The following is a 25,025-nucleotide window of genomic DNA, read 5'->3' on the forward strand; positions in this document are numbered from 1 at the left end:
GGAACCCCTAGTGGCTAAAATTAGTGCTTGCCCAGATGTCCGAGGTGTCATGGTCAGAGATAAAGAGTTTACGTTATCGCTGTATGTGGATGAAGTCCTTCTCACCCTCACCAAACTCCATACGTCCCTCCCAAACCTTCACTTCATATTATAAGAGCAGGGCCGTAGATAATTTTTTTTCCTGAGTTATCATCCACATCCACAGATACCCCCCCCCCCCCCATAACAGTGTCCCTGACAGTGTCCCTATTAGAAGACGGACCCGCCGTTCCTTTTGTAAGTGACTAAGTGAGCTACTTGTGCAAAGTATATGTACTACTACTATCTAATAATCAATCTATCACTAACTTACTGGGACTGGGACTGTCAGGACTCCAGATAGGCTCCAGGCTGGCTCCCGCTCTTCAAACACTAAAACTAGACGGCCGGCGGCAGCGTAACGTGACGTCACTCACTACGTCACGCCGCAGGCGCATGCTCCTCCCACTTTATTAATGAAGGCGGAGCAGGCATGTGACCGAGTGAGTGACGTTACGTGGCCGGCCCCTGGGAGGCGGAGTCACGGTGGCGGAGCACAGGAGCAGTGGGGGTGGACTGAATACACTGTCTACAGTATGTGTCTTTGTGTCATAGTTACCATCTGTGCGGTCGCCGGTCGGACACTAGTGCTGGGCTGGCAGGCGGCAGTGCAGGAGGCGGAGCACAGGGGTGTGATTAGGGTGTGCCCAGGCACACCCGGCACACCCCGTGCGCACGCCTATGCCACCCGCCCTGCAGCCTCCATCACCTCTCTGTGTGCCGCACTGCCAGCGCCGCTATTGCAGGCAGCAGCATGCCCGGGCCGTTCTCTGGTAGGTTAGGAGGACAGACACTCTGGGGGGGGGGTTTGAACCCCCCTATTCCCCCCCCCCCCTTATCTACGCCCCTGTATAAGAGTTTGGACGAGTGTTTGGGTATAAGGTCAACACTCATAAAACCGAGGCCTTCCCCCTCAATATACCTCAGGCGACCCTCAGCACTCTCAGGGCAAATTTTCCTTTCCACTGGATAGAAGATTCCTTACAATACTTGAACCTTAAACCCCCCCCCCCCCCCCCGTTATACAGATTTGTACAAGCTTAATTTTCCTCCCATGTATAGGTAAATTAGAGATCTGCTTACCAAATGGCATGCACTCCTAATATCCTTTATGGATCACATCGCAACAGTGAAGATGACAATCTTACCTAAGATTCTGTACCTGTTTGAGACTCTACCCATTTCGATTCCCCTCAGGTATTTGAGATCTGTCAAGTCCCAGCTCCTTAGATTCATATGGGCCGAGAAACGCCATAGTATCCCTAGGTCAGTACTCCTGTTGGGCAAGTCTCTTTCTCAGCTGTCCACAATAAATATAACCTCCTCTCTTCAGCCAGTTACTTCTACACTGAACAATATAAACACAACACAACAAAAATATAAACACAACACTTTCGGTTTTGCTCCCATTTTTGCATGAGCTGAATTCAAAGATCTGAAACATTTTCTACATACACAAAAGACCCCTTACTCTCAAATATTGTTCACAAATCTGTCTAAATCTGTGTTAGTGAGCACTTCTCCTTTGCCGAGATAATCCATCCCACCTCACAGGTGGGGTATATCAAGGTGCTGATTAGACAGCATGAATATTGCACAGGTGTGCATTAGACTGCCCACAATAAAAGGACACTCTGAAATGTGCAGTTTGATCACACAGCACAATGCCACAGATGTTGCAACGTTTGAGGGAGCGTGCAATTGGCATGATGACTGCAGGAATGTCTACCAGAGCTGTTGCCCATGCAATAAATGTTCATTTCTCTACCATAAGCCGTCTCCAAAGGCATTTCAGAGAATTTGGCAGTACATCCAACCGGCCTCACAACCGCAGACCACATGTAACCACACCAGCCCAGGACCTCCACATCCAGCATGTTCACCTCCATGATCGTCTGAGACCAGCCATCCGGGCAGCTGCAGCAACAATCGGTTTGCATAACCAAAGAATTTCTGCACAAACTGTCAGAAACCGTTTCAGGGAAGCTCATCTACATGCTCGTCGTCCTCATCGGGGTCTGGACCTGACTGCAGTTCGTCGACTTGAGTGGGCAAATGCTCACATTCAATGGCGTCTGGAACGTTGGAGGCGTTCTGTTCACGGATGAGTCCCGGTTTTCACTGTTCAGGGCAGATGGCAGACAGTGTGTGTGGCATTGTGTGGGTGAGCGGTTTGCTGACGTCAACGTGGATTGAGTGGCCCATGGTGGCGGTGGGGTTATGGTATGGACAGGCGTATGTTATGGATAACGAACACGGGTGCATTTTATTGATGGCATTTTGAATGCACAGAGATCCCGTGACGAGATCCTGAGGCCCATTGTTGTGCCATTCATCCACGGCCATCACCTCATGTTGTAGCATGATAATGCACGGCCCCATATTGTAAGGATCTGTACACAATTCCTGGAAGCTGAAAACATCCCAGTTCTTGCATGGCCAGCATACTCACCGGACATGTCACCCATAGAGCATGTTTGGGATGCTCTGGATCGGCGTATACGACAGTGTGTTCCAGTTCCTGACAATATTCTGCAACTTCGCACAGCTATTGAAGAGGAGTGGACCAACATTCCACAGGCCACAATCAACAACCTGATCAACTCTATGCAGCGGAGATGTGTTGCACTGCGTGAGGCAAATGGTGGCCACACCAGATACTGACTGGTTTTCTGCAGTAAGGCAAAACTGTGCACATTTCAGAGTGGTCTATTATTGTAGGCAGTCTAATGCACTCCTGTGTAATATTCATGCTGTCTAATCGGCACCTTGATATGCCACACCTGTGAGGTGGGATGGATTATCTCGGCAAAGGAGAAGTGCTCACTAACACAGATTTAGACAGATTTGCGGACAATATTTGAGAGTAATGGGTCTTTTGTGTATGTAGAAGATGTTTCAGATGTTTGAGTTCAGCTCATGCAAAACGGGAGCAAAACCGAAAGTGTTGCGTTTTATATTTTTGTTCAGTGTATGTTCATATTAGACATTTTGCTCAATCTGTATTCTCTAGGTTAACTGTCTCCCTCCCGACAGCATTTGAGCTCCTCTGTAGAAGAGGGGTACATATGAAAGGCTTAATATCTGAGATCTACTCCATTTTTCTGAACCCTTTCCCGGAATGGATTAATAGACACTCTTATATGGTTCAATGGGAGGAGTATCTGGGAAGAACCCTACCAGACGCACTGTGGTGCCTTTTATATGGAGGAGATCGGCAAAGTCTTCTTCTGTCAGTTCTCTCTCAGGAGAACCAGTAAAAGATATTAATGTATATGTACCACACTCCTGATCTCCTAAATAGATTGAACCCAGCATCCCCGGGGGGTTTGCTGGAGATGCAGGACATCTTGGGGAATGCTACACCACGTTTTCTGGGATTGCCCCTTAATACGTACCTTCTGGTCTAGAGTTGGTGATCTTTTTGGCTGTAGTATACCTCCTGACCCCATGTCCTTTCTACTCAATATTACAACGGCACATATAAGGAAACATTCTCTTCAATTATTAGTACAAGTGTTGACTGCAGCTCGCTGCCTTATTGCCCGCTTCTGGAAACATTCTGACCCGATCCTGAAACGTCCTGAACTATCTCTGACCTATGTGGCAAGGTGACAGAAATACGGACCTTAGAATATACGACAGCAATGTTTCAGGATAATGTGGACCTGTTTCATGCTATTTGGAATGTATGGGACACCTATTGGGTTACTAGGCAACCTTGAGATGAGCCCAAGAGAATGACATAATCACTCTCTCCCTCCCCACCTCCTTATGTGTCTCTGTATTGTCAGTCTTTTTTCTTTCTCTCTTCTGTAGTTACATTCTTTATGACTGTAATGTTTTGATAAGTTGCAGTGCAGATTATATCCACCCTAATAGTAGAGTCTATGCAAATACCTCCTCAGGAGCATTTTCTCTATGGTGGACTACCGTTGATATCTGCCCCTTTTTCTTTTCAAATAACAGAATACGACAAGAAGCTAGGTTATCTCTCATTCTTTAATAGTTTCTATTTGACTTGCATTGTATTTGACATCTGATGCTTCATTTTTGTTTCTTTGGCTGAAGGCTTTCTGCGTACAGCCTTGCTCATTTTACTTTGTACATTATGCAAAAGATGAAACTGATTTGTACAATTCAAAAAAAAAAATGTAAGCTTTTTCCTATATCCGCACATTTATAATTCGTTTAAAAAAAAACGCACGTTTGGTATTGCCGCGTCCGTAACAACCTCATCTATAAAATTATCACGTTACTTATCTGCGCAGTGAACGCCATAAAAAAAAAAAGAAAAACTAACACAATTTTGCCCATCTCTTCTCCTAAAAAAATGGTATAAAAAGTGATCCAAAAAGTCTTATGTACCCCAAAATGGTGCCAATGAAACGGTCATCTCATCCCGCAAAAAGAGTCCCTACCTAAGATAATCGCCATAAAAATAAAAAAAATATGGCTGTCTGAAAATGGCAACACAAAAACAAGATTTTATGCTATTCAAAAACCCTTTCACTGTGTAAAACTTAAAAATAAAAATGATAGACATATTGAGTATTGCCACATCTGTAACAACCTGCTCTATAAAAATATCACTCCCTCAGGTGAATACCGGTACTTAAAAAAAAATATATATATGGCAAAACAGCAATTTTTGGTCACCTTGCCTCACAAAAAGTGTAATACCAAGCAATCAAAAAGTCTTATAAACTCCAAAATGATGCCAGTCATCTTGTCCCTCAAAAATTGAGACCTTACCTAAGGCAATAGCCATAAAAATAAAAAAAGTATGGCTCTCAGAACATGGCAACAGAAAAACAAGATTTTATGCTATTCAAAAAAAAATTCACTGTGTAAAACTTAACAAAAATAAAAATTATACACATATTGGATATCACCATGTCCATAACAACCTGCTCTATAAAAAAAATCACATGATATGCCCCCTCAGATGAATGCTTTAAAAAGAAATAAAAACTGTGCCAGTCATTTTATTGTCACCTCGCCTTACAATGCATAATATCAAAATGGTGCCAACGTCACCTTATCATGCAAAAAATGAGTCCCTTACATAAGACAATCACTCAAAAAATAAAAACCAATGGTACCCATGAACCAATCCATCAAAATCCGCACTGCAAAAGCTATATGGTGCTCCTTTCTTTGAGTCTTGCCATGTGCCCCCACAGCAGTTTACCACTACATATGGGGTGTTGCCATATTCAGGAGAAAATGGGTAACAAATATGGGGTTGTAAAATGAAAAATTTGGGGCTAAGGCAACATTTTATTGGAAACAAATTTAACTATTAATGTTTCAGTCAGGTGTTTCTCTATTCTATGAAACGCTTGTTAGGTCAATACACTACCCACACCGCTCAATGAATGCCTTGAGGGGTGTACTTCCCAAAAAGGAGTCACTTTTTTGTGGTTTGCTTTCTAGGGGTACCTCAGGGTCTCTTAAAATGTTACATGGCATCTAAAAGCCATCCCAGCAAAAGCTGCACTCCAAAAGCCATATGGAGCTCCTTTCCTTCTGAACCCTACGGTGCGGTGTGCCCATACAGCAGTTTACTACCAGTGCTCTGTAGTGCTTCCGGTCCATGACTCCGCTACATACAGTCATGTCTATAAATATTGGGACATCAGCACAATTCAAAAAAAATTTCTCTATACACCACCACAATGGATTTGACATGAAACAAGATGTGCTTTAACTGCAGACTGTCAGCTTTAATTTGAGGGTATTTACATCCAAATCAGGTGAACGGTGTAGGAATTACAACAGTTTGCATATGTGCCTCCCACTTGTTAAGGGACAGAATAATAATCATAAATCAAACTTTCACTTTTTAATACTTGGTTGCAAATCCTTTGCAGTCAATTACAGCCTGAAGTCTGGAACGCATAGAGATCACCAGACGCTGGGTTTCAACCCTGGTGATGTCTGCCAGGCCTCTACTGCAACTGTCTTCAGTTGCTGCTCGTTCTTGGGGCATTTTCCCTTAAGTTTTGTCGTCAGCAAGTGAAATGCATGCTCAATCGGATTCAGGTCTGGGGATTGACTTGGCCATTGCATAACATTTCCACTTCTTTCCCTTAAACAACTCTTTGGTTGATTTTGCAGTATGCTTTGGGTCATTGTCCATCTGCACTGTGAAGCGCCGTCCAATGAGTTCTGAAGCATTTGACTGAATATGAGCAGATAATATTGCCCGAAACACTTCAGAATTCATCCTGCTGCCTTTGTCAGCAGTCACATCATCAATAAATACAAGAGAACCAGTTCCATTGGCAGCCATACATGCCCACGCCATGACACTACCACCACCATGCTTCACTGATGAAGTGGTATGCTTAGGATCATGAGCAGTTCCTTTCCTTCTACATACTCTTCTCCTCCCATCACTCTGGTACAAGTTGATCTTCGTCTCATCTGTCCATAGAATGTTGTTCCAGAACTGTGAAGGCTTTTTTAGATGTCGTTTGGCAAACTAATCTGGCCTTCCTGTTTTTGAGGCTCACCAATGGTTTACATCTTATGGTGAACCCTCTGTATTCACTCTGGTGAAGTCTTCTTTTGATTGTTGACTTTGACACACATACACCTACCTCCTGAGGAGTGTTCTTGATCTGGCCAACTATTGTGAAGGGTGTTTTCTTCACCAGGGAAAGAATTCTTCGGTCATCCACCACAGTTGTTTTTGGTGGTCTTCCGGGTCTTTTGTTGTTGCTGAGCTCACCGGTGTGTTCCTTCTTTTTAAGAATGTTCCAAACTGTTGTTTTGGCCACGCCTAATGTTTTTGCTATCTCTCTGATGGGCTTGTTTTATTTTTTCAGCCTAATGATGGCTTGCTTCACTGATAGTGACAGCTCTTTGGATCTCATCTTGAGAGTTGACAGCAACAGATTCCAAATTCAAATAGCAGACTGGAAATGAACTCTGGACCTTTTATCTACTCATTGTAATTGGGATAATGAGTGAATAAAACACACCTGGCCATGGAACAGGTGAGAAGCCAATTGTCCCATTATTTTTGGTCCCTTAACAAGATGTAAATAGCCTCAAATTAAAGCTGAAAGTCTTCAGTTAAAGCACATCTTGTTTGTTTCATTTCTAATCCATTGTGGTGGTGTATAGAGCCAAAAATGTTAGAATTGTGTCGATGTCCTATTATTTATGGACCTGACTATCTTGAGGATTGCAGACCTATTCAAGTCAATGGGTTCACATCTGTAACACGGAGTGCACACAGCTGGTGCCCAAATATGGCCTCATGCAAACAAACTTATGCAGCTGTGCCCCTGAATTTGCGGTCCCCAATGCATATTCACTGTCTGTGTGTGCTGCGCTTGCAGATGCAGACCTAGTTGACTAGTATGGTTCCACAATCCATCCGCACTGCAAAAAGGCAGTGCATGTGCTACTCTTTTGCATTGTGGACTGACCAAAATGCCAAGGAAGCACTTTATAGTGTTTCCATGGCCTTCTGCTATGTGCCTTCACTTTACACCGCTCCGTATACTGCGGTATACAGACACATTCAAGTGAAGGCTCATGCACACAAGTGTGCTGCCAACTCTGTGCATTGGGAATCGCAATTTGCGGTCCCCAATGCACGGGTACCGTCCGTATGGCCGGTGCTGACGGACGCAGGTCTGTGATCCGTCCACACTGCAAAAAAAAATTGAACATGTGAAAATAGAACAAATGAATGGGTCTGCATCTGTGATGCGGTGCAAAAACGTCCGGTGCCTCTATATTGCGGACGCGCTGTTTGCAGGCAGCAATACGGGCACCAGCCAACTACGTCCATGTGCATGAGCCCTGAATCAGCATCCCTGTATATGCAGAGACGCCATTTGCAGCCCGTAATATGGAAAAGGACAGCCAGCATGAGGCCTAAGGGGGAGTTCACATCACCGTTTCATTTTCCGTTCTTCTGATCTGTCAGAAGAGGAAAAAATGTATCCTGTAAAAAACTGATCCTTTTGCATTCGTTTTAGCCATTTCTGTCTGGCATTTTGGGACAGTTGTTTAGCAGGCCCATAGAAACACCCAGAAGCACTTCTGTGGGCTTTCGGGTCTGTATCTCTACACTGCAAAAGATACGACATGTCCTATCTTTTGCCATATTTTGTGCATGGTGGAACCAATGAAATCAATGGGTCCATACCCCGATAATAAGTTCACACTGCTGCTACCCATGTTTTGAGGTCCACTATTTGCGGTCTGCAACATAGGCAAGGTGAGCGTATGAAACCTTATGGTAAAGTAAGTGCATGCTCTTTCATTCTGGTTTCCTAGCGCTAAGTGTGTATCAGACATATAGCCGGGAAAAACACTGTTATACCTGAGACAAGTGTGCATATGACTTTTGTGATATCAATAAAAAGTGATATGCAATATGATAGCATAGTCTAAAGCAGAGTGGATAAAAATCAATGATTTATTTTATATAAAATGCTTTTTGAGGAAAATATATTACCATCCAAAGGTTATTCCATCATGAAATAAAGATTAGTTTTTTAATTATGTAGAATAAGGCTGTACGTAGACTCCCATATTGTTGAATGGATTAGGCAGTGGCTGAGGGACAGACAACAGAGGGTTGTAGTCAATGGAGTATATTCAGACCATGGTCTTGTTACCAGTGGGGTACCTCAGGGATCTGTTCTGGGACCCATATTGTTTAATATCTTTATCAGCGAAATTGCAGAAGGCCTCGATGGTAAGGTGTGTCTTTTTGCTGATGACACAAAGATTTGTAACAGGGTTGATGTTCTTGGAGGAATACACCAAATGGAAAAGGATTTAGGAAAACTAGAGGAATGGTCAAAAATCTGGCAACTAAAATTTAATGTTGATAAGTGCAAGATAATGCACCTGGGGCGTAAAAACCAAAGAGCAGAATATAACCTCAGTGATACAGTCCTAACCTCAGTATCTGAGGAAAGGGATTTAGGGGTCATTATTTCAGAAGACTTAAAGGTAGGCAGACAATGCCATAGAGCAGCAGGAAATGCTAGCAGAATGCTTGGGTGTATAGGGAGAGGCATTACCAGTAGACAGAGGGAGGCGCTCATGCCGCTCTACAGAGCACTAGTGAGACCTCATTTGGAGTATTGTGCGCAGTACTGGAGACCATATCTCCAGAAGGATATTGATACTTTGGAGAGAGTTCAGAGAAGAGCTACTAAACTAGTACATGGATTGCAGGATAAAACTTACCAGGAAAGATTAAAGGACCTTAACATGTATAGCTTGGAAGAAAGAAGAGACAGAGGGGATATGATAGAAACTTTTAAATACATAAAGGGAATCAACAAGGTAAAAGAGGAGAGAATATTTAAAAGAAGAAAAACTACCACAAGAGGACATAGTTTTAAATTAGAGGGGCAAAGGTTTAAAAGTAATATCAGGAAGTATTACTTTACTGAGAGAGTAGTGGATGCATGGAATAGCCTTCCTGCAGAAGTGGTAGCTGCAAATACAGTGGAGGAGTTTAAGCATGCATGGGATAGGCATAAGGCCATCCTTCATATAAGATAGGGCCAGGGGCTATCCATAGTATTCAGTATATTGGGCAGACTAGATGGGCCAAATGGTTCTTATCTGCCGACACATTCTATGTTTCTATATGTGTATTTTTTTTTGGTAAATAAATTCCATTAATCCATTCACAATGTCATGCTCTTCCAGAGGTTTTTGTAAGATTATTGGGCAGTTTCTCTGCCTACAAGATATTATCACAGATGCTTGGTTTACTTTTGCAGTTCTCAAAACTGAATTTGACTCAGCAGAGATCACATGCCTCTTCTTCACAGCAAAAATGTTATAGCATGAACAGAGTTGAGAAAAATACCTTAATCCTAACTTCTACAAACCTATAATTGCAGAATCAACCTAATCAAACTAATATGAAAAGTTATTCTAAAAATCTTCATCTACTTGCATATTATAAGTTATACCAGCAAGAATTAGTCTTTATGTAGAAAACTTTGATTTAAATCAAATCCACCCTCGTCTAAAGTGCATTAGATTGCATTGATTACTGTGATTCACTGAGGAATAGCAGAGATGAGTGTGTAATATGTAGCATAAAAAAGTGTGCAAAGAGAACTGTGTAGCTCATATACAGTCTGTATAATATACGTGCATATATAATTTACTTTATAACTATATAAGTATGCATTGCTGGGGATTGCTGCTAGCATAATCATGATTACCATGTCTGTGATTGGAATAGTGCTCTGTGTATCACTGTCATATAGCTGTGGAGGAGGTGAAAAACACAGCTAGAGTACTGGCAAGAAGGAAGCGTACGGTCTAGTACATGGAAACAAACTGACCATGCTCCCTGGAGTACTAGGCTCTGAATGATAATGTAATGGGTGTAGCTATTAGGCTGAGCTGGAGTAGTAGGCAGGGAGGAAGAAGAGGAGTGGTGGGCGTGGAAGCAGCACTGCCGGGAGGGGCAGCGAGAGAATACAGAGAAGAGTGGTTAGCATGGAGCAGCACTGCCAGGAGGGGCAGCGGGAGAATACAGAGAAGAGTGGTTAGCATGGAGCAGCACTGCCAGGAGGGGCAGCGGGAGAATACAGAAAGGAGTGATGAGCGTGGAAGCAGCACTGCCGGGAGGGGCAGTGGAAGGATACAGAGAAGAGTGGTGGGCGTGGAGCAGCACTGCCGGGAGGGGCAGTGGAAGGATACAGAGAGGAGCGGTGGGCTGGAAGCGGCAGTTGGAGGATACAGAGTGGAGCGGTGGGTGTGGAGCAGCAGTGGGAGGATACAAAGAGGAGCGGTGGGTGTGGAGCAGCAGTGGGAGGATACAGAGAGGAGCGGTGGGTGGGGAGCAGCACTGCCGGGAGGATACAGAGAGGAGCGGTGGGCCAGAAGCGGCAGTTGGAGGATACAGAGAGGAGCTGTAGGCGGGAGGGGCAGTTGGAGGATACAGAGAGGTCCGGTGGGTGTGGAGCAGCAGTGGGAGGATACAGAGAGGAGCGGTGGGTGTGGAGCAGCAGTGGGAGGATACAGAGAGGAGCGGTCTGTGTGGAGCAGCAGTGGGAGGATACAGAGAGGACCGGTGGGTGTGGAGCAGCAGTGGGAGGATACAGAGAGGAGCAGTGGGTGTGGAGCAACAGTGGAAGGATACAGAGAGGTCCGGTGGGTGTGGAGCAGCAGTGGGAGGATACAGAGAGGAGTGGTGGGTGTGGAGCAACAGTGGAAGGATACAGAGAGGTCCGGTGGGTGTGGAGCAGCAGTGGGAGGATACAGAGAGGAGCGGTGGGTGAGGAGCAGCAGTGGGAGGATACAGAGAGGAGCTGTAGGCGGGAGGGGCAGTTGGAGGATACAGAGAGGTCCGGTGGGTGTGGAGCAGCAGTGGGAGGATACAGAGAGGAGCGGTGGGTGTGGAGCAGCAGTGGGAGGATACAGAGAGGAGCGGTCTGTGTGGAGCAGCAGTGGGAGGATACAGAGAGGACCGGTGGGTGTGGAGCAGCAGTGGGAGGATACAGAGAGGAGCAGTGGGTGTGGAGCAACAGTGGAAGGATACAGAGAGGTCCGGTGGGTGAGGAGCAGCAGTGGGAGGATACAGAGAGGACCGGTGGGTGTGGAGCAGCAGTGGGAGGATACAGAGAGGAGCAGTGGGTGTGGAGCAACAGTGGAAGGATACAGAGAGGAGCGGTGGGTGAGGAGCAGCAGTGGGAGGATACAGAGAGGACCGGTGGGTGTGGAGCAGCAGTGGGAGGATACAGAGAGGTCCGGTGGGTGTGGAGCAGCAGTGGGAGGATACAGAGAGGAGCGGTGGGTGTGGAGCAACAGTGGAAGGATACAGAGAGGTCCGGTGGGTGTGGAGCAGCAGTGGGAGGATACAGAGAGGAGCGGTGGGTGAGGAGCAGCAGTGGGAGGATACAGAGAGGACCGGTGGGTGTGGAGCAGCACTGCCGGGAGGGACAGTGGGAGGATACAGAGAAGAGCTGCTTCAACACTGCTGACACTCCCACAACCAGGAAGTACAGAAGCAGAAAATGCTGGCTGCATGGGAGACATGAGAAAAGCACAGCTTGATCAAAACAGGTTTCAAGGTACCCAGCTTTAGTCTGTCATTTTAGATGCTATTGTAGTGAGTTCTTACATTTTTATAGACCTGGATAACCCCTTTAATCAGTTTAGGACCAGGGTAATTCCAATCGTCAGGACCTGATACAGTTTAGCGTTTTTCATAAAGAGGATAATAAAGACGATCTTTCACTATATAAAAAAAAAAGATGGGAACAGTTTATATGAGCTTTAAGGGCATCTGTCAGCAGATTTGTACCTATGAAACTGTCTGACCCGTTGCATGTGCGCTTGGCAGCTGAAGGTATCTGTATTGGTCCCATGTTCATATGCGCCCGCATTGCTGAGAAAAATGATGTTTTAATATATGCAAATGAGCCTCTAGGAGCACCGGGGTCGTTGCCATTACACCTAGAGGCTCTGCTCTCTCTGCAACTGTAGGAGAATTCATGACCAGGCTTGATCTTTACACTGCCTGGCCCTAACAAACAAAGTGCAGAGGGCGCAGCAGTTGCAGGGAGAGCAGAGCCTGTAAGTGTAATGGCAACGCCCCCGTTGCTCCTAGAGGCTAATTTGCATATATTAAAACACCATTTTTCTCAGCAATGTAGACACATGAACATGGGACCAACACAGATGTCTCCAGCTGCCAGCACACGTAACAGGTCAGCAGTTTTATAGGTACAAATCTACTGAAAGATGACCTTTACTATCACTGTTTCCTTAAGCATAGCATGGTTTATTTTATCCCCCCCCCCCTTCCTCTTTCCATTCTTGAGATATGTCCTCCTAAACTTTTGGAGGTGGCAATCACTTTGCTTCAGTGCAATCACTTTGCAGTCCAATCATCGCAGACAGCTTTAGAGTGGCCTGCTGCAGCTTGACCTTGTGAAATATAGTACATCTTTCAAGACCATACTGTATACTAATTTCAGCTGGGACACCGTCTCACCCAGACTGGAGTGAAACTTTCCTGCAGCAAAGAGGAGCCTGAAGCTCAAACAGAAGTTATTATATAGCATTGTCTCGCAAGATCATGCTGCAGCAGGCCACTCTGATGCTTTCTTCATCATTACTTCTGCACCCTTTGCCTGTCTAATTGTGCTGAGTTCTGGTTCTTAATGAGACTTCTGATGGAGGGTGTGTGTCCAGACCTGTCTATCAGCGGCCTCCATTCGATAATACTGCGTACAGACCGTGCATGTGTTAGTTCCCCAGTCCATCAGCAGTGTTATTCAGTGGAATGGGTCAGGCCACATGCGCCTCAATCGGCAGCCATACTAAGGACTGAACCGTCATACAATAAGTTAATCCAATTGGGTCCCTGGGTTTCTTGACTGCACTTTTGTTCTCCATTTGTAAACTTCCTGCATGGAGGGGTCATGTGCACTGCTGCAGTCAATGACTTGCTCGGTGGTGATGTGACCCAGCACTGACCTGCTGCTTAGGGACACTTCACCGTTGAGACTAGATATTAGCAGTAGCGGCCCACGTGACCATGTCCATTCTGGAAGTTTACAAGCGGGGACCAGAGTGCAGTGAAGACGGCCCCGGACTCACAAAACTGGAGCAGGTAAGTATAGATGACTTTCACAGGTCCTCTTGGGTAGGGGGAATTACAAAATAAAAATGGAAAAAATGGGGACATCCTCTGTAAAGTGCTTCATTGATGTCCATTCAACACTAGACTTTTAAACCAAAGTCACCGTCATGTGGTAGAGAGATTAGTGCTGTATAATTTGATTTGTGCCCCAAGTATGTGACAGAGCTGCGCAGCTGTGCTTTTATTTTTGTTCTTTTTCTTAGGGCTTGCACGGAAGCACATTTAACATTGCTGATTAGCGCCTCCCCCCCCAGGCTCCTTTTGCCTTTCTGTTCTAAGAGCATAATTTAATGTATGCTGCCGGCCATCGTGTTTGTTGTGACAGCTGTCAGAAAGGCTCAGACAATGGAGTGTAATGTGAGGGCACTTAAATATTCCAGAACTTGGCTTCTCAGCTGTTAGTCCTCAGCCTCCTCAACAAAACAGAAGCCTCCATCGAGTGATCGGGGACCTAGAAATTATCTGTGAAAAATGTCATGTCCCCGATTCCTAACCTCTAAATGTCGTTTTTCCACATGTAATGGCTTTTTAAAGGAGTTGTCCAGGATTGAAAAACATGGCTGCTTTCTTTAGACTAACGTGTACGGCCACCTTAAGTTGATCAAAGAGGAAGATTTCAACCAAAGCGAACACTCGTCAGTTTGCTTTGGTTGAAATCAAGCAAACACTCGTTCATCGGGCAATTCTAATTTTTAAGCATGTTTAAAAATCGGCGCTTGCCGACGGCAGATTGTGCTGTCTAATAGCCATCTGGAGCCTGCAACCTACTAGACAGCATCGAGACGAGTGATAGCATAACAATGGCTTCTCCCCATGCTGTGCATGTAATAGCAGCAGTCTTCTCCACTAGCTAGCTAGCAATTCCCAGGAGAGAAAGCTTACCTGCCAACAATCGCTTGCTGATCTGGCTTAACTGTCCTGCCCAATCCCTGATGTTCCCGCATGTGCCGCTCCAATGGTGCCTATAGCCTTTGTTTCCTGCGTTGCAACTATATCACCGACTACTCCAGGTGGTCTCAGTGGTCACCTGGTTTAGTCAGGTATGTCCACTTCAGCACGGAGATGACATACCCAACTAACCCAGACGACTGCTGAGGCCAGTGATTGGCTGCAGCGATCTTTTGCAGTAGTTAATTAGGTCATTACTGCAGCAATGGAATCAAGGACCACTGGAGTGATGGCACAGGATCGGCAGAGGATTGAACAGGTTAATCAGCCTTATTCTTTTTTTTCTGTTATAGCAGTCCTGTCCTATAAATTTTTGGGATCCCAGAAGACGCTTAAAAAAATCAAAACCAATAAAAATATAGCATCCCTTGCATGTGTACAGAATCAGGCTATAGGTTCAGTCTGGTTTTACGGAGCAGGTTGCCTGGTGGCCTTCTGCTGGAGAATCTGCCACCACAAAATAATTTACAATGATGATCTTGCTGCCATAAGAAAAATCCTTTCCCAACTTCTGGTTAATTAGCGTCCAGTAATTGTTTGAAAGTGATGCACAGCATCGGATTTAATTAATTTCATACTTTTTCAGAACATTGTGTGCTTGCAAATCATCAAAGGACATTGTTCATTCCTGCTGTGAACTAAGGTTTTATTCTAAAGCAGAAGCTGTCATCAGTTTTAACATTTGTTGGTATTTATTATAGTGTAAATTGAATAGCAGTAAAAAAAAATATTATAGGCCCGTGTTGAAGTATCTTAGGCCTGTTTCACACTAACGGTAAAACGGATCCGGTAGGCTGTTCAGGCTGGGAACAGCCTGACAGATCTGTCCCTGCGGGGCACAGCCATGAGCTGCTGGCTATCATTCTAGTCCCATTGACTATAATGGGGTCTGGCGGAGATCCAACCGCAACCCGGCAAATATGCAGAGGAGTGCAGCAGTATTTGTCCGTCCGCTCCTCGGCATATTTGCCGGGTTGCGGCTGGATCTCCGCCAGACCCCATTATAGTCAATGGGGCCGGACAGATTGCCGGCTGCGCACGACAAGGACTGATTCAGCAGACTGTTCCCTGCTGGAACAGCCTGCTGGATCTGTTTTACCGTTACTGTGAAACAGCCCTTACAATCAGGCAGGACAAAGATATGTGGTGTGGACAAAGTCCATGTAGGCTCCAGGACTTCTTGATCTTGGTCTTCTTGGCCAGGCAAGAACTATAGCAAATTTCAAGGCAGACCAGTTGGCTACATGGCGTTCAGGTTTGCTCCAGGCTTCTTATAGAGGGTTGGATGTTTAGACAGCATATTTGTCTTTTATTTGCTTGTACCTTAAGTGGTGAACAAATTCTGTATCGGAACAATTTTTACAGAAAATAACGAGTTCATATATGACTAGAATAGACAAAAAAAATAGACAAATAAGGAATTTATCATGCCCTGCACTCCAGAATTCTGGCTTTAAAAAGATCAGAATACGACTTCTCTGACTTTTTGGGATTACTTGTACAAACATTTAAGAATTTTTGCACCACTCCAGTTTTTTAAAATCACTCTAAATTTAAAAAAATTTGAAAAAACTGGAGTAACATTTGAAAAAACTGGAGTAACATTTCTAGACAAAAATGTTAAGTTTAAAGATGCAAAAAAAAAAATAACAAACCAGGTGTGAAGTTTGATAAATTTGGTGCAAAGTATGCCAATGCAGACTCGAGCAAAACTGTCTTGAGATATTACCCTTGCGATAAATTTCTCCATTGGAGATTGGGTACACATGTACCTTCTGCTGTATGCTCTGATGTCATTTCTGATGTAGAGAAATGATGACTGAGCCCCCCCCCCCCCCCCCCCCAATGTGCTTTGTGGTGCAGCATTTATACATTTCCAACCTGTGTGTTTCACATTTCCAGGTTAGGGGAATTGTGCGACCAGTCATTTCCCTGTGGAGCAAGAGATGTAAAGACCAGGAACTCTTATGGGGTAGGCTACTTTCACATTGGCATTTTCAATTCCGCTATTGAGATCCGTCATAGCATCTCAATAGCGGAAGAAAACGCTTCTGTTTTGTCCCCATTCATTGTCAATGGGGACAAAACTGAACGAAACGGAATGCACCAAATTGCATTCCGTTCCATTTGGTTGCGTCCCCATCGCGGACAGAATAATGCTGCAAGCAGTGTTTTTCTGTCCGCAATGTGGTGCGGAGCAAGACGGATCCGTCCTGACACACAATGTAAGTCTATGGGGACGGATCCATTTTATCTGACACGATAGAAAACGGATCCGTCCCCCATTGACTTTCAATGGTGTTCATGACGGATCATCGTCATGGCTATAGAAGACATAATACAACCAGATCTGTTCATGACGGATGCATGCGGTTGTATTATGGTAACGGAAGCGGTTTTGCAGATCCATGACGGATCCACAAAAAACGCTGTGAAAGTAGCCTTATCCCTTAAAGAGCTACAATGTAAATGGTAGCAGAAGTTTTATTTATACTGTTTGATCTCAGCCACTTTGAAGGTTTAGCTGATGTGATATGAATATATACTTCAGTAGAGAAGCCCTTTAAAATTACCATTGGGCACTTGAGTATAAAGAAATCGTCTAGACTTTAATACTGCATTTTGTTTGAATGATCCCCTAATAATGCAGATTACAGGTTGACCCACCGCTGAGATCCACTTCAATTGGCTGTTAGCAAGTGTTATATTACCCTACAGTGCCACCACAGGGCAAATGAAGCATTACAGCTGGAAACAATGGGCTGTGTAATACATGGATGTGCTGAGTCTTCCAGAGTGAGAGACATTCTTTTCTACTACTCATCTTGGACTAGTAGATTAGGGTCCTGAATTTGGGACTCCTTCAGCATTACCTTATAGAGTATTTTGAAAATGGGTTCTTTAAAACAGATACCCCCTTTAAAGGGATTTTCAGGGTTTACCATTGTTTTTATCAGATAGGCTCATAGTTGCTTTTCCTCGTGTACATTTTCCCCATGCTTTTATTTATTTTTTCAGTTTGGACTGCCCTGACCAGTTTTCACCATAAAAAACAGTCACTCTGGTTTATTTCCATCCTATAGGTAGGACTTCCTGTTGCTGTATCCAACCAAACCCATGATGCACTTCTCCTTCCTTTGCCCCACCTCCAGCACAGCCCTTAATAACACCCAGCTAGTTTATAGCTCCTCCCACCCAGCTAGTTACATAGACACTCCCCCGCACATTGACATAGCATTACAGGAAATAAGAAAGAGCTGCATGGACATGGTCATGTGACCACAACCCAAAACGGGAGACAGAAGAAATAAACGTAAGGCCTCCTGCACACGACCGTATGGCTTTTTCAGTATTTTGCGGTCCGTTTTTTGTTTCAGTAGTGTTTCTGCTTCCGTTCCATTTTTCCGTTTGGTTTCCGTTTGTGATCCGTTTTTTGGGGATCGGAAACGGAAGCATACAATAATGTTTAAACAGTAAGTACATGAAAAAATTGGGCTGGGCATAAAATTTTCAATAGATGGTTCCGCAAAAACGGAACGGATACGGAAGACATACGAATGCATTCCGTATTTTTTTTTGCAGACCCATTGACTTGAATGGAGCCACGGATCGTTATTTGCGGGCAATAATAGGACATGTTCTATGTTTGAACGGAAATACGGAAATGGAAGACATACAGAGTACCGTCTGCTTTTTTTTTTCCAGATCTATTGAAATGAATGGTTCCGTATATGGAACGCAAAAAATGGAATGTAAACGGAAAAAGAAAAACGTTCATGTGCAGAAGACCTAAAAATAATACCTTACAAAATTACAGCTAATTTCATAAATTATTATTTTAAAGGATGTTGATGCAACCTAGAATTCCTCGAAGTTTAGTATAAAATTCTTACCGCATTCTCCTCTTTAGACCCAATTTATAGCCTATGGACTGTATTCTACAAGAGTGAGTCTCGAAAGATGACTCCTGCAAGCTGTTGAAGATAACCCGATTTACAGCAAGCCATTCTGTGTACGACTGTTGGCAAAAAATTCCTCCCATGTGTGGCACGCTTCCTTTGCCAGGCAGAGTCCATGCAGTTCTTCATTCCTGTTTTTATTTTTTTGTTCGTCTATGCTATGTCTATGCTCTCCTGCTGTGAGGGCCATAATGACACGACGCAAGTACATTACTGCAGTAGATTGGTTATTTGCATTCCATATGTGCAAACGACCGTTTGGTCCTGCCAAAGCAAAAATTAATTCAGTATAGCTTTTACGTTATTCATTCTCGCAAAACTAGAGGAAATCCTGCTGTGTGAGACGCTCGTGAGGAAACTGGGACAGTGCAGTGTTAAATATAGAAACGGCAAAAAAAAAGAAAAAAAGAAAGCCGAACATGCATAATTGACAGCTCTTTGAGTACACATAGTGTCTTCCAGCAATTCCTAATGCAAAAAGTAGACTATACAAAAAAGACACAAAAAATAACAGAAGTCTTTGTTCTAAAAAAATTAAAAGGAAGACTGGAAAGAACCTCATTGTTTTTGATATTTAGTCCCGAATATTGCAACAGCCTGTCCACGGTTTAATGATGTGCCGTTGAGTAAAATGCTCTCTAGGTGTAAACAGTTCTAGGACAAAGGGTTTAAGCACTCTAATCTTGACGACTGTTTCTATCCTAGAAGTATTCCTTCATAGGCTATAGAAAACTTTATTCAGCTGCCCACCTGAATGTGTTTTTCAACAGGACTGAAGAGGAGTAACATTTTCTTTTAATACTAGTTTGTAAGATTCGGTATTCCTTGCCCATAAGGGTGCGTTGACAAATCCATTCATGACATTAGCCTTTTTTCTGCAGCTCTCTTTCCAGCTGTGCTGTGTAGACCCAGACAGAGCCAGCAGAGCCTTTTGGTGGGACACTAAAAGGGGTTTTCCAGGACTTCCAGGACCTATCCTCAGAATAGCTGATCAATATCAGATAGGTGGGGGGCAACTTCTGGCACCCTTTACGATCAGCTGTTGCAAGGGGCCATGGCAGTGGCCCCTTGCAAGGATATCCCTAGCAACCAGGTTTGTTTTAGATGGCTTAGCTTAAAAGCTAAGGATTGTTGCTACCCTGCAGTGGAGAAGTAGGTAGCAGAGAAGCTTGGCTGTAGTGAAGACATTATTAGGCTACTTTCACACTAGCGTTAATATTTTCCGGTATTGAGATCCATCATAGGGTCTTAATACTGGAAAAAAACGGTCCCCATTGACATGGGGACAAAACGTAACTGAACAGAGCGGAATGCTCCAAAATGCATTCCGTTGTGTCTCATACCGGAGAGCAAACCGCAGCATGCTGCAGTTTGCTTTCCGTCCTGAGATGCGGAGCAAGACGGATCCGTCATGACCCACAATGCAAGTCAATAGGGACAGATCCGTTTTCTCTGACACAATAGAAAACGGATCCGTCCCCCATTGACTTTCAATGGAGTTCATGACGGATCCGTCTTGGCTATGTTAAAGATAATACAACCGGATCTGTTCATAACGGATGCAGGCGGTTGTATTATGAGTAACTGAAGTGTTTTTACTGAACCATGCCGGATCCAGCAAAAAAGCTATTGTGAAAGTAGCCTTAATCAGATTTATATGAAAATAAATTTCAAGTGTAGATTACAATTTTACATTTATTAAAATGGCAGGTGGTCGTACTTGGTATCAGTTATTATTTTTTTTGACTACTTAATGCAATAGATCATATTGATCCTATGTCCACTTACTTAACATAATGGTGTTCTCTGTCCACAGTACCTTGCCACTCCTGTCCACAGTACCTTGCCACTCCTGTCCACAGTACCATGCCACTCCTGTCCACAGGTTATGAGTGGTATTGCATATCAGCCTCGTTCACTTTAAATGGGTTATTTTGGTGTTTAATAGTGATGAACCATCATCAGGAAAGGTCATCAGTATCTGATCAGTGGGGTTCGACTCCTAATCAGCTGTTTGAAGATCCTCCATGAGCACCGCAGCCTCTTTCTAGGCCAGCGAGGTCACGTTCATCAGTCACATGGCCTTAGCGCAGCTTAGTACCATTAAAGTGTATGGGGCTGAGCAGCGGGACCAAGCACAGATAACAAATGGCGCCGTGGTTTTTAACATGCGAGGAGGCTGCAGTGCTGACCGGTGCCAGGTGTTGGACCCCTCCCCACCAATCAGGTATTGATGACTTATATACAGTTGCAAGAAAAAGTATGTGAACCCTTTGGAATGATATGGATTTCTGCACAAATTGGTCATAAAATGTGATCTGATCTTCATCTAAGTCACAACAATAGACAATCACAGTCTGCTTAAACTAATAACACACAAAGAATTAAATGTTACCATGTTTTTATTGAACACACCATGTAAACGTTCACAGTGCAGGTGGAAAAAGTATGTGAACCCCTAGACTCATGGCATCTCCAAGAGCTAATTGGAGTGAGGTGTCAGCCAACTGGAGTCCAATCAATGAGATGAGATTGGAGGTGTTGGTTACAGCTGCCCTGCCCTATAAAAAACACACACCAGTTCTGGGTTTGCTTTTCACAAGAAGCATTGCCTGAGGTGAATGATGCCTCGCACAAAAGAGCTCTCAGAAGACCTACGATTAAGAATTGTTGACTTGCATAAAGCTGGAAAGGGTTATAAAAGTATCTCCAAAAGCCTTGCTGTTCATCAGTCCACGGTAAGACAAATTGTCTATAAATGGAGAAAGTTCCGCACTGCTGCTACTCTCCCTAGGAGTGGCCGTCCTGTAAAGATGACTGCAAGAGCACAGCGCAGACTGCTCAATGAGATGAAGAAGAATCCTAGAGTGTCAGCTAAAGACTTACAAAAGTCTCTGGCATATGCTAAAATACCTGTTAGCGAATCTACGATACGTAAAACACTAAACAAGAATGGATTTCATGGGAGGATACCACAGAGGAAGCCACTGCTGTCCAAAAAAAACATTGCTGCACATTTACAAACTGCACAAGAGCACCTGGATGTTCCACAGCAGTACTGGCAAAATATTCTGTGGACAGATGAAACCAAAGTTGAGTTGTTTGGAAGAAACACACAACACTATGTGTGGAGAAAAAGAGGCACAACACACCAACATCAAAACCTCATCCCAACTGTGAAGTATGGTGGTGGGGGCATCATGGTTTGGGGCTGCTTTGCTGCGTCAGGGCCTGGACGGATTGCTATCATCGAAGGAAAAATGAATTCCCAAGTTTATCAAGACATTTTGCAGGAGAACTTAAGGCCATCTGTCCACCAGCTGAAGCTCAACAGAAGATGGGTGTTGCAACAGGACAACGACCCAAAGCATAGAAGTAAATCAAAAACAGAATGGCTTAAACAGAAGAAAATACGCCTTCTGGAGTGGCCCAGTCAGAGTCCTGACCTCAACCCGATTGAGATGCTGTGGCATGACCTCAAGAAAGCGATTCACACCAGACATCCCAAGAATATTGCTGAACTGAAACAGTTCTGTAAAGAGGAATGGTCAAAAATTACTCCTTACCGTTGTGCACGTCTGATCTGCAACTACAGGAAACGTTTGGTTGAAGTTATAGCTGCCAAAGGAGGTTCAACCAGTTATTAAATCCAAGGGTTCACATACTTTTTCCACCTGCACTGTGAACGTTTACATGGTGTGTTCAATAAAAACATGGTAACATTTAATTCTTTGTGTGTTATTAGTTTAAGCAGACTGTGATTGTCTATTGTTGTGACCTAGATGAAGATCAGATCACATTTTATGACCAATTTGTGCAGAAATCCATATCATTCCAAAGGGTTCACATACTTTTTCTTGCAACTGTATAGTTCATATGTATTGAACACCTAGAATAACCCTTTAATGAAGCTGCAATGCCAGGCAGAACTCATTGGCAGGTGGGGTGCTCAGAAAGAAAGCCGCCATGTTTCTCTAATCTTGGACAACCTCATTGATTTAATATGTCTGTTCTACTCCTCTACTTTACATATGATGATAGCGTTTCAAAGCAAATCATACAAAGATCTTAAATCTAAAATGTATGACGACTTTTTGATGGTCACCTATAATGCTTCATAGCAGTCACACGTTCTCTCTCTCCGCATTGTTCGTTATCGCCCCCAAGGTAAGTATATTCAGAACCTGAACTGTTCAAAGGTCAAGAGAAATGTAAAAAGAGTAGGTTATTCGAGCCACGCCATGGACTACCAACAAACGTTTCTCTCTGATACAATTACATAAAGAGGATTCTCTGATCTTAGATTTCATGTATCATATTTGTGCTTCAAAAGCATGAAAAGAAGATACGGCCTCGTGTGAAGATCACAAGGAACAGAACTGTGACGGTGCGGATAGGGATGAAGACGTTACAATCATTCAGTAGCTACTTCTTGGACCTTGGGTGTATAGATTGTTGTCAGATATACATTAGCTCTCCATATTCTGGATGTGTTTTACTGTACCTAAAAATCAAACTAACATTGAATCCAGTGCTCTATCTGTACATGACCTCCTCTCCCCATATGTCATATGAAGGCAGCCAGGTCACCAGCAAATAGCATCTGATTTATTGTAGAATGGACCTGTACAGAGAGAGGGGGTGCCATGTACTAACTTAAGGCATGGCTACTTTATTGTAAGTTTATCCAAAGCTCAGCACCACTCCACTTGATAAAACTTGTGCTTTAGTAGAAGAAATTGTTCCATGCCGTGAGCATGGTTTTTATGCAATCAATCATAGCAGCAAGCAGAAAAAGGATGACTATCTGCTTGGCGCGTTTCAGAACCTGTTCCTTACTCACAACCGGTTATGTTCTGAAACACGTCAACCAAATGGTCACGCTTTCTCTTCATGCTGCTATGATGGATTGTTCCATGCTGTGAACATGGTTTTTATGTGATTTTTTTTCTTTCTTTCTAATAAAGCCTAAGTTTTATCAAGTGGAATGACACTGAGCTTTGGATAAACTTGCTTACGAAGGAGACAAACTACTCGTGCGCATTATTGACGTGAGCTGAATCAGTTACTTTGTTGTAGCCAAGGAAAAAAAATGTAGTCCTAGACCTAACGTTTTAGGTCCTTCAGCTTCAGTTTTACAGCTGGCCTGTTCTGTTTTTCATGATATAAGATATCTTATGATGGCAGAACAGTCACATTTACTACTCCCCAAATCTAAATCTATATTGACCATACAAAGCTCTTCATGGAACCGGTAGGTTTACCTTGATTTACAAGCTTTTCATTTTGACCTTTTACGAAGTGTTTTGACGATCATTGGGAGTCGTACGAACTGCGGACAATCCTAGTACCTGATGGCCGATACCAAGCTTGGTTAGTTATCTCTATATCTTTTCAACAGGATCACTTGTAAGAACATATCAAATTGGCCATTAGAGGGCTACCGTTGATTTCTAAGCATCATCTTCTAAGGCAACGTAAGGTGACTCAAGTGTTAAATAAATGACCGCATGCAAGTGGGTATTTTCTCATCATCAGTTAAGACGAGACTTGCCATGAGAAGGACTCCTCTTGTCATCTTGATTGTCTGACAGATATGGGAAATGACATATTTTTTAAGTATCGCAAAAAAAAAAAAAAGTCATTTGTACCAAAAAAACAAGACCTGTCTCTCTTTATAGTGTCAGGATGGGTGATGTGTAGTCACTTTAATGAAAGTTATTTGAGTCGAGCCATGTCGTCAGTATCTGTCTGGATTTAGTCTCCATGGAGATTGATGGATTACTTTACTCAGCTCTTGTCTGAAAGGAGACTGTGAAATGTGTTTAGCAGTCATCATACTTTAGTACTTTTTGCGGCACCTGGAGGAAGTAGAGGATGTTCTCAAATTTTTACATAACAGATTGGCTAAAACATCCTACAACCCAATGTATATATACCTTACAGTATCTTGAGGTCCAATCTCAAAGACACAAGAAGATCTGTTTTACCAGAACCGGGGCAGTCTTAGGGGTTGACAAACTGGGCAATTTCCCAGGCCCCTCAGGAGCTACCAACGTTTCCCATTGAATCCTTCTCTGCCCTAGTCCACTAGATTATGTAACATTTATATACATTTATATACATTTTAAGGACCCATCATTCACAATAGGTGATTGGTAAAACCCTAAATTTGAGCTTTGAAGAGCTTTTAGAGAGGCTTCAGCTTACTGTACTACTACTTTTAATATTTTAAAGGGGTTATGTTGTCTAAGACATTTGCGTCATATCGCTAGGGTATGCCACCAATGTCAGGTGCAAGTCCCACCTCTGGGACACACTCCTCTCTAGAATGGGGCCCCCAAAGTGAACAGGAGCAAACCGTGCAAACCTGGACAATT

General features: G+C 43.6%; 1 protein-coding gene across 3 annotated transcripts in view; it reads left to right on the forward strand.

Moving 5' to 3' along the window:
• The window catches only part of LOC120994554 (amyloid beta precursor protein), a 243,880-nt gene that overhangs the window by 68,992 nt on the left and 149,863 nt on the right, over window positions 1–25,025 (forward strand). Inside the window, exon 1 of one of the 3 annotated variants that reach the window (XM_040423208.1) lies at window positions 12,053–12,161. The exons of the other annotated variants lie outside the window; for them this stretch is intronic. The gene's annotated coding sequence lies outside the window, so the exon portion shown is untranslated. Of the gene's footprint in view, window positions 1–12,052; window positions 12,162–25,025 lie in introns of those variants that run through there. 3 annotated transcript variants of the gene reach the window in all.

This window comes from Bufo bufo, chromosome 3 (genome assembly GCF_905171765.1).
Source record: "Bufo bufo chromosome 3, aBufBuf1.1, whole genome shotgun sequence".
Taxonomy (NCBI): domain Eukaryota; kingdom Metazoa; phylum Chordata; class Amphibia; order Anura; family Bufonidae; genus Bufo; species Bufo bufo.